The sequence below is a fragment of the Monopterus albus genome, unplaced genomic scaffold (genome assembly GCF_001952655.1).
Source record: "Monopterus albus unplaced genomic scaffold, M_albus_1.0 scaffold127.1, whole genome shotgun sequence".
Taxonomy (NCBI): Eukaryota; Metazoa; Chordata; class Actinopteri; order Synbranchiformes; family Synbranchidae; genus Monopterus; species Monopterus albus.
This window is the reverse complement of record NW_018128007.1, coordinates 179,716-191,611: the sequence shown is the minus strand read 5'-3', so window position 1 is coordinate 191,611 and position 11,896 is coordinate 179,716. Positions and strand designations below refer to the sequence as shown.

General features: G+C 38.7%; 1 protein-coding gene across 1 annotated transcript in view; it reads left to right on the top strand.

Moving 5' to 3' along the window:
* The window catches only part of LOC109967270 (NT-3 growth factor receptor-like), a 410,435-nt gene that overhangs the window by 256,187 nt on the left and 142,352 nt on the right, over positions 1-11,896 (top strand). The gene's annotated exons all lie outside the window — the stretch shown is intronic.

Below are 11,896 nucleotides of genomic sequence, written 5' to 3'. Positions count from 1 at the left end.
TTTCCCTTTCTTTTCCTATAACAGACCAAAGACTGTGGTGATTATTAAATACACTCCCAGCCAATCACATTACTGCTCCCTGTGCTCTGAAACAGCTGAGCCAGTGTGACACAGTAAATGGTTATCTGTAATGGTGTATGTATCCTTCCTTCAGATGCAGCCAGAACCCAACACAATATTGTAGCAATCACTCACAATCAACTGTAGATCAGTGCAGGCTTATTTACCAACATACAGCATGTGCTGTAACTACATTGACCTTTTCTTTAAAATCTCAGTTTAAATGCATCCATCAGCTAGACGGTCTTTACATAAAACAATTATAAGCATATTTTAATTATGCCCTTGTTTACAAAATCACCAAAGTGGCAGTAGAGTATCTTATCTCTAGAAACAGCTTTGTCCACATAGTGTCAGACACATTTTTCACCAAAATACCAACAACTCTGTAGTGCTAGGGGTGCAAAGATAAACCGAAATGAACAGGAAAATCAATACAAGAGACATATTTATGGCTGCATAAGTTAAAAACCTCAGATTCGAACCAAATGAGTTTTGAAAACTGTTTAAAATTGATATGGAAGCTCATAAAGTGACCTTTGACAAGTTTTCTGTTATTTCTCACTGTGTTCCGCTCTAACATGTGCCTCTTGTGTGGAAACGATGCAGATCCAGGAAAAACACTGTACATTTTTTAGCAAACAATGCTAGTATTAGCAGCTACCTCATAGTGCAGAACATGCAGTGCTTGTGTCGAGTAGCCTATACCAGAAATACCACCAACAAGTAGAAACATTTTGAAGGAGACGCATTGTTGAACCAATGGAAACAGGACAGTTTGCTGCGAGGGCAGTCAACCTGAGGCAAGTAGCAGTGCTAGTTTTGTTAGCAGCTACTTTCAGAGCACATCAGTTGATAATTACACCCGGTTGGACTGAAGTCAGTATCTGAGGCTAGAAGTTATTTCATTTGTACAGATTCATGCCTGTTGAAAATGTAGGAGTTGGACAAATGACAAATTCTGGACAAATTCTGAAGCTGAGGCACACCATAACATGTCAGCAGGATTTAAGTGAACAATGTATTCCAGCTCTGTGTGATAAGGATGTAGTGGAAATGACTAAACCTTATGAGTATTAATTTAATATTTAATACCTCATTAGAGTAGGGCACTAAGACTTTTATAGTGGACTACACTCTATTGATGAATTTATTAATTCAGTCTTGATCTGAAAGCCAGGAATTCTTCAGTTCAGTGACCTATTTACTGAAAATTAGAGACACCAGAGATAATGAAGCCAATTAAATTAATTTACAATATGCAGTCAGGGAAAATGATCTGGATGAAAAATGCAATGCAATGGTACATTTGTAACCAGACATCAGTGGATGGCTGGTAGAATTACTGGTTTCTTGCAGTGGTGGAATGATGAGGGAAAAAATAGTCTACTATTAAGATAGATTTTAGGTCTAAATTCTGGGGTTTAGTCACAAATTTGGAGAGAAAATCACTTTCAGTAGGTTAGAGAATTTAATCGAGTATTAACTACGGTTTTCATGGGACATCAGGTTGCCAGGGTGCACTTATTTGTTAGCGGGGCTCACATGGCAAGGATGGATGGATTCGAAACCTTTTTAGGCCAGAGTTGAGCTGGGTCTGGAGTTCCAAGATGGTTGTGAGCTGGAGACTCGGGATAAGTCTGTCATTGCCGGATTTGACTGGGCTCGCTCTCCAGGGCTGCTCCTTCTCAGTGGCCAAGGGTTCATTCAGGATGCTTGGTTCACCAGGGTCCTTCTGTGTTTCTGGCGTTTGGCAATGTCTTGAAGATAAACCATCTCTGAATTAAACTGATGGTCACAGGATTGTTCTAATGGCATTTTTGGACCTTAACAAAGGATTTGGCTTAATTAAAACTTGCTTTTGACTTTGCTACAAAAACTTTCTTTGTTGCAAAAACTTTGGCTGAAATGATTAAAATTTTGGCAAGACAAGTTCCTTGCAAGTTAATATAGAAATATTTTTTTAAAAGTTGCTAAATTAAAAAAAAAAAAACTTATGGTGATGTGTGTGTTTATAAAAAATGACTTTCAGACAAAACATGAAAACGCAGATGAGAGACACACTTCAAAGGCTCAGACTTTCTCCATTCTCCTGCTTCTTTTGTTCTGTTGATTCTGTCATCTGTTCTGAGAGCAAGGACTGGCAGTACTCCGGTAGTCATGTGCCAAGCTCAGGCACCTGGCTTCCCCTGATTGATCAGGAGTCTACCAGTTGGAGTCCTCTGACTGGTTGGGACTCTGGTGTCATGATAATGACCTCCTGATTTGTTCTTTTAGGCACACACTGAAAAAGGTTCACACCTCCACATTGGCTCATATTTGAGAATAAAAGAGCATAAGCAAGAATTTTGTTAAACACACAAACATAAAATAAAAAAAATATATTTTTTTAAAGAATATAAGCAAGAATTTTGTAAAGCACACAATCATAAAATGAAAATCAAAAACTTTTACATTTTCTAAACTAGTGTTTGGAGCCGGTTGAGGTTAACCAGAAAGTCATCTTTTGTGATGATTGAGTTTCAGACATCTTAAATACAATAGGCAAATTTAAATCAATCCTCATGGAAAAATTTCATATAAAGTTCAGTAATCATTAATCAGCTTGACTAAAACATTTCTAACTTTTTTGTAGATACAATATTTTACACAACCTTTGGTTAACACAATTTCACTTTATCTAAGAACATTTTTTACTGTCAAAAATAGAGAGTGAATATTGAGTCACACTTTATGGTGGTCTCTGCATTCCAGTGTAGAAATGGGGACATTAGATGGTTTTAGTATCTGCCTTCCCCTGGAAATGAATCAGATAAGAGGACCGACTGTCTTGAGTTGGTTTTAACAAGCTTCAACTTATTGTCTAAGGTCAAGGTGTGAAGTCCCGGATGTGTATTCTAGTGTAGTAACAGTCACAAGGAAATGGGGAAGTCTGTCCCATGTAGTCATGGAGACATGGCTTGGCCCTTTTGATGTCCACATCTGGCTTGTTTGCAGAGGATGGTGTGATAGGGTCTTACAAATAAAGTGTCTCTGAAACACAAAGCAGAGCCTGGTCTATGCATTGGGGGAGTGATTTGCATGAAGCTGTCTTTAGCTGAAACAAAGCAGACAGTCAGCTTAGTTCTGGGGACTGGACAAGGTTCTTTCCTTCTTCTAAATGCCTGGAATGAAAGTTAGTTAATTTATTATGAATATTCTGAGTTCCTCACAATAAATCATCTCTTCAGAATGTCTTCTTTGGAATTGTGGGTAATACAAGGTGAAACAGCAGCTGGAGGTTTACTGTTTACCTACTGGTGAAAAAGAGTAGATATCATGTTTTATCTGTTTGCCTTTTGCTCCTTGAAATACAAAACTGATATGAGGAAACACCAACTCTTTTTAATTTTATACCCTAAACAGATACTTTAATATATGTATAGTATTTCAAATAATAGCTAAATTAAAACTGAAAATCTGCTGAATCAAATCAAAAGTGCTCTGAATTGTACTGTATCGCATCGTTACAAATTTTGTATTGAATCATGGACCATGTATCGAGGTTCGCATTGAACCATTTGAGAGGGAAATATACACACCCCTACTTAGTGCAGCTTCATTTCATTGACTGTCCCCCTGCTGCAGTGCTGCTTACTGGTTGATGCACTCACTGTCAGTTCCAGAGATGGCATTGTCAGAAACAGGTCCAGACAAAGACTCCCGCAGCCATGTGTAATGTGACGCTTCTCGGCCTGGAACTAATTTTGCATGGCATTGTTAACAAGCCAAAAAAACTTCTCAGCGAGGAGCTTGCAGGGGACGGTGGGTGTTGATTGTACTGTAGGGCTATAACAGTGGTCATGTAAATCTTTTTTGTTACAGTTACATCTACAGTCACCATGGACAAAGTGGATTGTCTTCTACAGCTTGAATCTGTCCTTTGAAAAAAGCCTTGACAGTAAACATTTGGCAGATTATCACCTGAATTAAACTGTTGACAATGTGGACTAGCACTCTATATCATAGTGTAAAATAGTATAATTTCCTGGTTTTGCATTTGTTCAAAGTAAATGCTGTTGGCCCACCATTTTTTCTGCCTTAAACTACTATAGCTGGTCGGACAAGTACTGAGGGACCAATGGTGGGAGAGTTAAGTCTAAACCACAGCTTCTCCCCAACAGTTTTGGACCAATCAGATAGTAGCACCTTTTCATACAAATATTGTATACCGACAAGTTGAGGACAGTCTTTTCTGTTTATCCTAAACAGTGAAGATCCATGTGCACATGCTAATTTTGATACGTTAATGCATAATAAATTTCACACAGTGAAATATCCTTTTATTAGTCTTCTCTTTTCAAAATAAAACAACACGCCTCACAGTCGTCACAGCGAATCATCTGTTTCCACCTAACTCTATCCTCGGCATCCTCTACTCTCACACCAATTAACTTCGTGTCCTCTTTTAGCACATCCATATATCTCCTCTTTGGCCTTCCTCTTGACCTCTTGCCTGGCAGCTCCATCTCCAACATCCTTCTACCAATATAACCACTATCCCTCCTCTGCACATGTCCAAACCATCTCAATCTGGCCTCTCTGACCTTGTCCCCAAAACAGCTGACCTGAGCTGTCCCTCTGATGTGCTCATTCCTAATCCTGTCCATCCTGGTCACTCCTAAAGAGAACCTCAACATCCTCATCTCTGCTACCTCCATCTCTGCCTCTTGTCTTTTCCTCACTGCTACAGTCTCTAACCCATACAGCATAGCTGGTCTCACTACTGTCTTGTACACCTTTTCCTTTGATTCTTGCTGCCACTCTTCTGTCACACAACACTCCTGACACCTTTCTCCACCCACTCCAACCTGCCTGCACTCGCCTCTTCACCTCTTTCCCACACTCCCTATCACTGACTTTAAAATGTTGTGGCCCCATTTTGTAACATAGGTGTTCTGATTAATGTTCAGCATCCAAGCTTAAAATGAGATTAGCTGGATGACATTACTAATGTTGTTTTTTCAGACTTGACAAGAGCCATTTGAAGACATTACACAATCATTTTCTAACACCTACTCCAACCTAAATGACAATATAGATTCCTTGTCCATAGTATACAATCCATGAACGTTATATAAATACTGTATGTGCCATTATGGCCCTGCCACTGGCACATTTACCTGATTTTTGTTGTCATGGTAATAATGATACACTGCAAATGACCTTCTCACAGGCAAATATTTCAGACCTTCACCACCATGGAAGTAGTCATAAACACATAGTCATCATGCAACCATCACATATTTATTAGGTTAAGAAACAAAAGAAACTTGGTTAGGTCTAGGAGAAGATCATGGTTTGGTTTAAAACAACTGCCACAGTCTCTTGTGGGGAACTTCTGTGTTTTTGGGGCATCCATCCACAGTAGCCTCCTAATAACATGGATTGTGTGGATGTATAAACTACATGTCCTAACTTCCTCCTTTGCTTATATCACTATTACTACAGTCACCTAAATATGTAGTGTTACTGTGGGTTATATTAACCTGCTCGTACAAATAACATATAGACTTTTTTTTTTTTTTTTACAGAAGGTCAGCCTCTAGGTCCTCACAGGCTGAGCAGAGTTCCTGAAGATGGGGAACTTTGTGTCCCCCATCAAGGGACAACAGAATGATTCCACTTTAAGAGAAAGACACATAAAATGATAATGTTACACATATCATTTCTCACAATCAAATTTTCATTAGTTTTATATCTTGAGGTAATGTAATTAAATCAGGATAAAAACCTGTACAGCACAAATAACACAATTAGTTCCTGATCAAATCATTTGTAATTTAAAGATATTGAAACTAATAAATTATGACAACATAATCGTTTTATGAAAATAATTAGCAGCAAATTGTTAGTAAGGAACATCAAATTTTCTCCAAATTAAGAGTTTTTTTTATCAAGAAAATCTAAAAAAACAAATAGGCAGAAGTTTAATAATAATAAAATTTATAGAGCACTGTTCTAATTGGTTACAAAGTGCTTAACATTAAAAACATCAAATTAAAGCACCACAAATAATAATAATAATAATTTGTTTATATACACGGCTCAAAAAAATAAAAGGAACACATCAGATCTAAGATGTCTTATGTTGTGTTCCCTTTATTTTTTTGAGCAGTATATTTACAACACCCAAGGTTGCTTCACAACAAAACATATAAAAATAAAAGCAGAACATGTTAAGACACAAACTAATAAAAAGGAAAAATTAAAATTACACAAATGTAAAACCACGGTCTGTAAGCAACTATAAAACTCCTGTACAATAGAAATGTGTCAAAGTGCAAACAGAATAAGATTACAGAATATGGTGATTACAGAACTGGCACCTAAACTGAAACCAAATTTTAAGGCTGGAAAGTACCACCGGGTTTCTCATGAAGTTAGAGAGATTAAGTGGTAGAGAGGAGAAAAGTAAGGCTGTCAAGGAGGATGATGTGAGTGATTGATCCTCTAGTTTGCACAACAATAAACCTGGAGATTGACACCAATATATGAATTTGTGAATATGCGCTGACCAGTAATACAATTGCAAATTAGGCAAAGCAAGACCACCATTAAATTTTAATTTTTTCAGAAGCAAATACCTCACCTTATGGGACTTTCCTCCCCACAAGAAGGTGGTAACAAACTGATTAGTTGATTTGAAAAACTTTTTGAGTAAGAACAGTGGGATGCATTGAAACTGTTGTGGCTAGATTGTGATGACGACTAAATTAATTCAGACAAATCATCCCATTTTAAATGACCATTTAATATTACAATTATTCTGAACAGAGTAGCAGTGAAACAGACAATCTGATAGGGAACAGAGAACGGAGACCAGAGTCACTCCTCCTGCAATGTGATAGATAAAGTATTAAATAAGAAGATTGTCAAAAGCACCAGTCAGTCCAGTCAGTTGTTGTCATGAGGTACCATCAATCTCTCCCCGGCCGGGTCCCCAAAAAGCACACGGTTTACTGTCCCAGTAGCATTCTCTCTCTCTCTCTCTCTATAACCCTTCAGGCTCACTCTTTTATCCGCAGCTTTCCTTAGGCGGTTACGTCAATATCTGAACTTAGCTTCCTGTCTCCAGTTTCGGGAGACAACACCCTGAGATGTACTTCAAAAACAGGAAACATCTTGACCAACTTATATAACCTTATTGTTCAGCTCACATGAACTTAATGAACCCATAACCACTTAGCTCACCCTTACACAACTAGAACAAATAATATCTATATATAAACTACATACTGTTCTATTACATATTCCCTCTGGAACCTTGTTTATTTTTAACCACTACAAAACAAAAACAGAAACCTGGGCAGCAAAGACATATTTACTGCGTTAATTCTACCCATCAATGACAAAGGTAAGGAATTCCACCTCTGTAGGTCTGCCTTAACTTGACTCATCAACAGCGAAAAATTTGCTTCATAAAGAGAGGATAGGGTACGGGTCACATTAATTCCTAAATATCTAAACCCTGAAATACTGAATTTAAAAGGAATATCAGATTGTTTAAATGACAAAGCAGGATGATTTATGGGATAACATACACTCTTCACTTTATAGCCCGAAAAAGAGCCAAAGTTTTTAAATAAAGATAATATTGGTTTGAGGCTGGTTATGGGATCGGATACGTAAAAAAGCAGGTCATCTGCATAAAGTGACAATTTAAGTTCAACATCAGATCTAAGAACTCCATGAAATGTAGAAAGTGATTTTAAGGCAATCGACAGTGGTTCAACGGCTAGGGCAAAAAGCAAAGGAGTAAGAGGACATCCCTGTCTGGTGCCTCGTGACAATGCAAAATAACTAGAGTAAGTGCCATTAGTATGAATGCTAGCCTGAGGAGGTGTATAAAGAAGTTTAATCCAGGAGATGAATATATCTCCAAATCCGAATTTGTGTAAGGAAGTAAACAGATAATTCCACTCGACACGGTCAAATGCCTTTTCAGCATCAATAGAAATAACTACTTTGGGGATTGCGGAATAATTTTGGGAACAAATCACATTTAAAAGCATACGGACATTGTAGAAAAGTTGCCACCCCTTAATAAAACCGTTTTGAGACTTGGCTTAGATTTTGTGTTACTTATTTATCAACTTTATATTTCATTTGTATTTTTTGGCATTCATTTGGACGGCAAAGTAAGAATTTCATTGTACAGGGAAACACGTTTCCTAACTGTGCATATGACAAATAAACACTTTGACCTTGACTTTGACCTTGGTCTACTCAGTCCTTCAGCACACATCCCAAGATGCCGTCGGATCCCGCAGCTTTCCTTGGGTTAACCACCCTCAGTGTGCCCCTCACATTCCGCTCTGCCACGGTGAAGATGCGACTGCTGTGGGCTGGTGGGTGTGCTGTGGCCGCATCCCATGACTTCACCTTGAAACAGGCAAAGAAGTAGTTAAATCACTCAGCTAGTGCTGCATCACCCTCAGTAGCCATGGTGTTTCTGAACTTGTAGCTGGTGATGTCAAAAACGTTCTCAATCGTCCTTTTATATGCTGCCTTGGCCTTTCTGATGCCTCTCTTTGGGTTGGCTCTGGCAACACTATACTGTGCTCTATCACCAGGGGCCTATTGCACAAAACTAGGATAAGGGATTAAGCCGGGATATCTTGGTGATCCTGGCTCAATTTATCCCTGATCTGGTTGCACTAAAGCTGGATTAGATGGTGGTAGGATGTTATGGTATAAATTACCATGGAGATTTATTCTGTGGAGCTAGCCTGCTCCAGACCAGGCTAAGTTCCAGGATTTATTTTATCTCATCCCTTATGTCAGTCAGCAGTCACCACAAACGGAAACCAATAGTTATTTCACTGCACACTATACATTGTTATCACATATAATTAGACCCACTGTCATTGTTTAAACGTTTGTGATCATTAATTTCAATCATTTTGGATAAATGATGACTTAGATGATGTTGCTATCATTAGATAATTTACAGTTTCCCATAGACTATAAGGCTATATATAAAATGATAGAATATTAGGGCCACAGAGGGAAAAAAAAGAAAATTCACAGACTTCGATAATGAAGTCTTTAATAATATTGTAACCCGTTGTTTTAGAGGAGGACAGTTGTTAAAATGACAGCTGTGGGGCATTTCGTGGAAGTGTTCTTCAGTATGGTTCCACAATCAAGGACATACTTAATCTTTTGGCACATCAGCATCACATTGTCATATGTATCAGGACTGTAAAAAGAATATGCATATTTTAGGGAAAAAAGAACCAGCCTCATAAATGTATGACTTTTTCCTTCTTCCTTAGTGTGGCCTTAATACTCTGTCATATAAAATACACATTCCATATAAATATAAAAACACAAAGTGTAACATTATGTTCCTTTATTGAATAAGGATAAAACAAAGCAGGTAAACCATCAGCTCCTTTCGAAACTGAAGTCACACAGTGACTCTACAAGATGGAAAGCACAGAATCAAAGCATATTATACAACAAAAGGATAAATACACATTCAAAAGGTCTGTATATAACACACCCCGCATGTCTGCACACTGAAATAAATGCAGGACAAATCCATACAAATCAACTGAACAGACAAATGAATGGATACAGCACAAACATAAGAGGCCAAATCAATAATATATATATATTGAACACAAAAAAACCCAAATTCCTCTGCCACCGCAGGACATATTTAGCCAAAATTGAAAGCACATATACTAACTAAAATAATTCAACACATATTGGTCCCTCAGCAGCCGACCACTGTCGTCATCACAGCTTTAGTGCAACCGGATCACGGATAAATTGCGCCAGGATCACCAAGATATCCCGGCTTATTATTATTATTATTATTAGCTCATCTATTTATTCAATTAAATTTTATTTCATTTATATAGCGCTTTTCACAATTGTTTCATTGTTTCAAAGCAGCTTTACATTAATAAAAGCAGAACACACTGAAAAATCGGTGGACTACATAAGAAGCAGAGTACAACAGCTAAGATTAAACCGTACTAGTGAGCGTAGTAATAAAGCAAGGCTTTGATAATTTATCAAAGCCTTATACAGTATGATGGAATTACTGTACACAATTTCACTCATATCTGCAGTCCATTTCAATTAAAAATTCAACTGTTTCATAATCAGAGTACAACTGCGAATTAACTATTTAAATTGTAATTATGTTTCAGCAGAGTGGTGAGTTTGTAATTGTGCACTACTTACGCATTCAGGCGGTCTGCAACAATTTGCCACGCTTTTTCTCTTTGTTTGATCACTGTGGCGGTGTTGCCTTTCTTCTTAATTATTTCTTTGACCTCCTCGTATGCCTCCATGAGGATCTGTGCCTCCAACGGGGAAAAGTACACCACTCTAGTTGCCATGGTGAATCAGTGAATCTGTGATTGGTGGTGGGGTCTATTTGAGTGAGCCGCGAACACGCACATATCCAGGATTGGTTACACCTGGCTTGATGAATCCGTGTCTGCTCATCCTGGCTTGGTCTTTGTGCAACCAATTAAGCCTGGATGCATGTGTTTTGGATTCATTGAGCTCAGCTCAGTCATTTATCCTGGATGTCTTAATTCTACTTTTGTGCAACAGGCCCCAGGCAATGAACGCAGGGTTTTTGTCTCTCAGCAGGCCCCAGACCTCTTTGGTCATCCAGGGCTTCTGATTAGGAATGGATTTGTCCACAGACAACAGAAGTTACAAAAAGTAAGCAGATTCTGCTTCATTACAATTGTAAGATATATAAGCAAGGAAAATAAATGTATTAAAAATAAGCAAAGCTCAGTAGTTCTGGACAATCATCAATACAGCTGTAATATGTATAAACAAGGAAAATAAAGTTATGAAAGGTAACTAAAGGGAACTAAAGTTATGAAGAGTACTAAAGGGAACTAAAGATATGAGAAGTAACTAAAACTGATAAAGTAATTAGAATTTATAAGACTCAAATCTTACAGTCGCCACACCTCCTGTATAAACAGGTCTGAGTGAAAGAGAGAGACAGAGAGTGCAGCACCAGAATCAGAATCAGAGAATTAAAACATTAATTTGTGATGGATTCACTGTGGTTAGTCAAGAATCTTTATTGTCATTATGCATAGCACAATGAAATTTTTTCCAGCAGCTCTCAGCTTAAAAGACAGACATATTACTTACATAACACACAATTGTATAAGTCAATATAAAAATATGAACAAATTAAAAAGGTCTCCGGTGGCAATCCTTGAACCTGGTGGCGGACACCAGAAGTAAGGGATGCTGTCAAGCTGAAGAAGGAGTCCTTTCAAGCCTGGTTGGCTCGTGGGACACCTGAGGCAGCTGACAGGCCAAGCGGACTGCAGCCCAGGTGGTTATGGAGACAAAAACTCGGGTCTGGGAAGAGTTCGGTGAGGCCATGGAGAGGGACTATGGTGGTCCGAGGCTAAGACCACCCTGACGAGGGTATAGAGCTGGTCTATTGTTCCGCGGCCAGGATGAAAACCGCATTGTTTCTCCTGAATTCAAGGTTCAACTATCGGTCAAATTCTCTTCTCCAGTACCCTTGCATAGACTTTACCGGAGAGGCTGAGGAGTGTGATCCCCTATAGTTAGAACACACCCTCCGGTCCCCCTTCTTGAAAAGAGGGACCACCACCCTGGTCTGCCAGTCCAGAGGCACTGTCCCCAACCGCCATGCGACGTTGCAGAGGCGTGTCAGCCAAGACAGCCCCACATGGCCCCTATGGTCATGAGCTTTGGGTTATGACCGAAAGGGCAAGATCCCAGATACAGGTGGCCAAAATGAGCGTCCTCCGCAGGGTGGCGCACA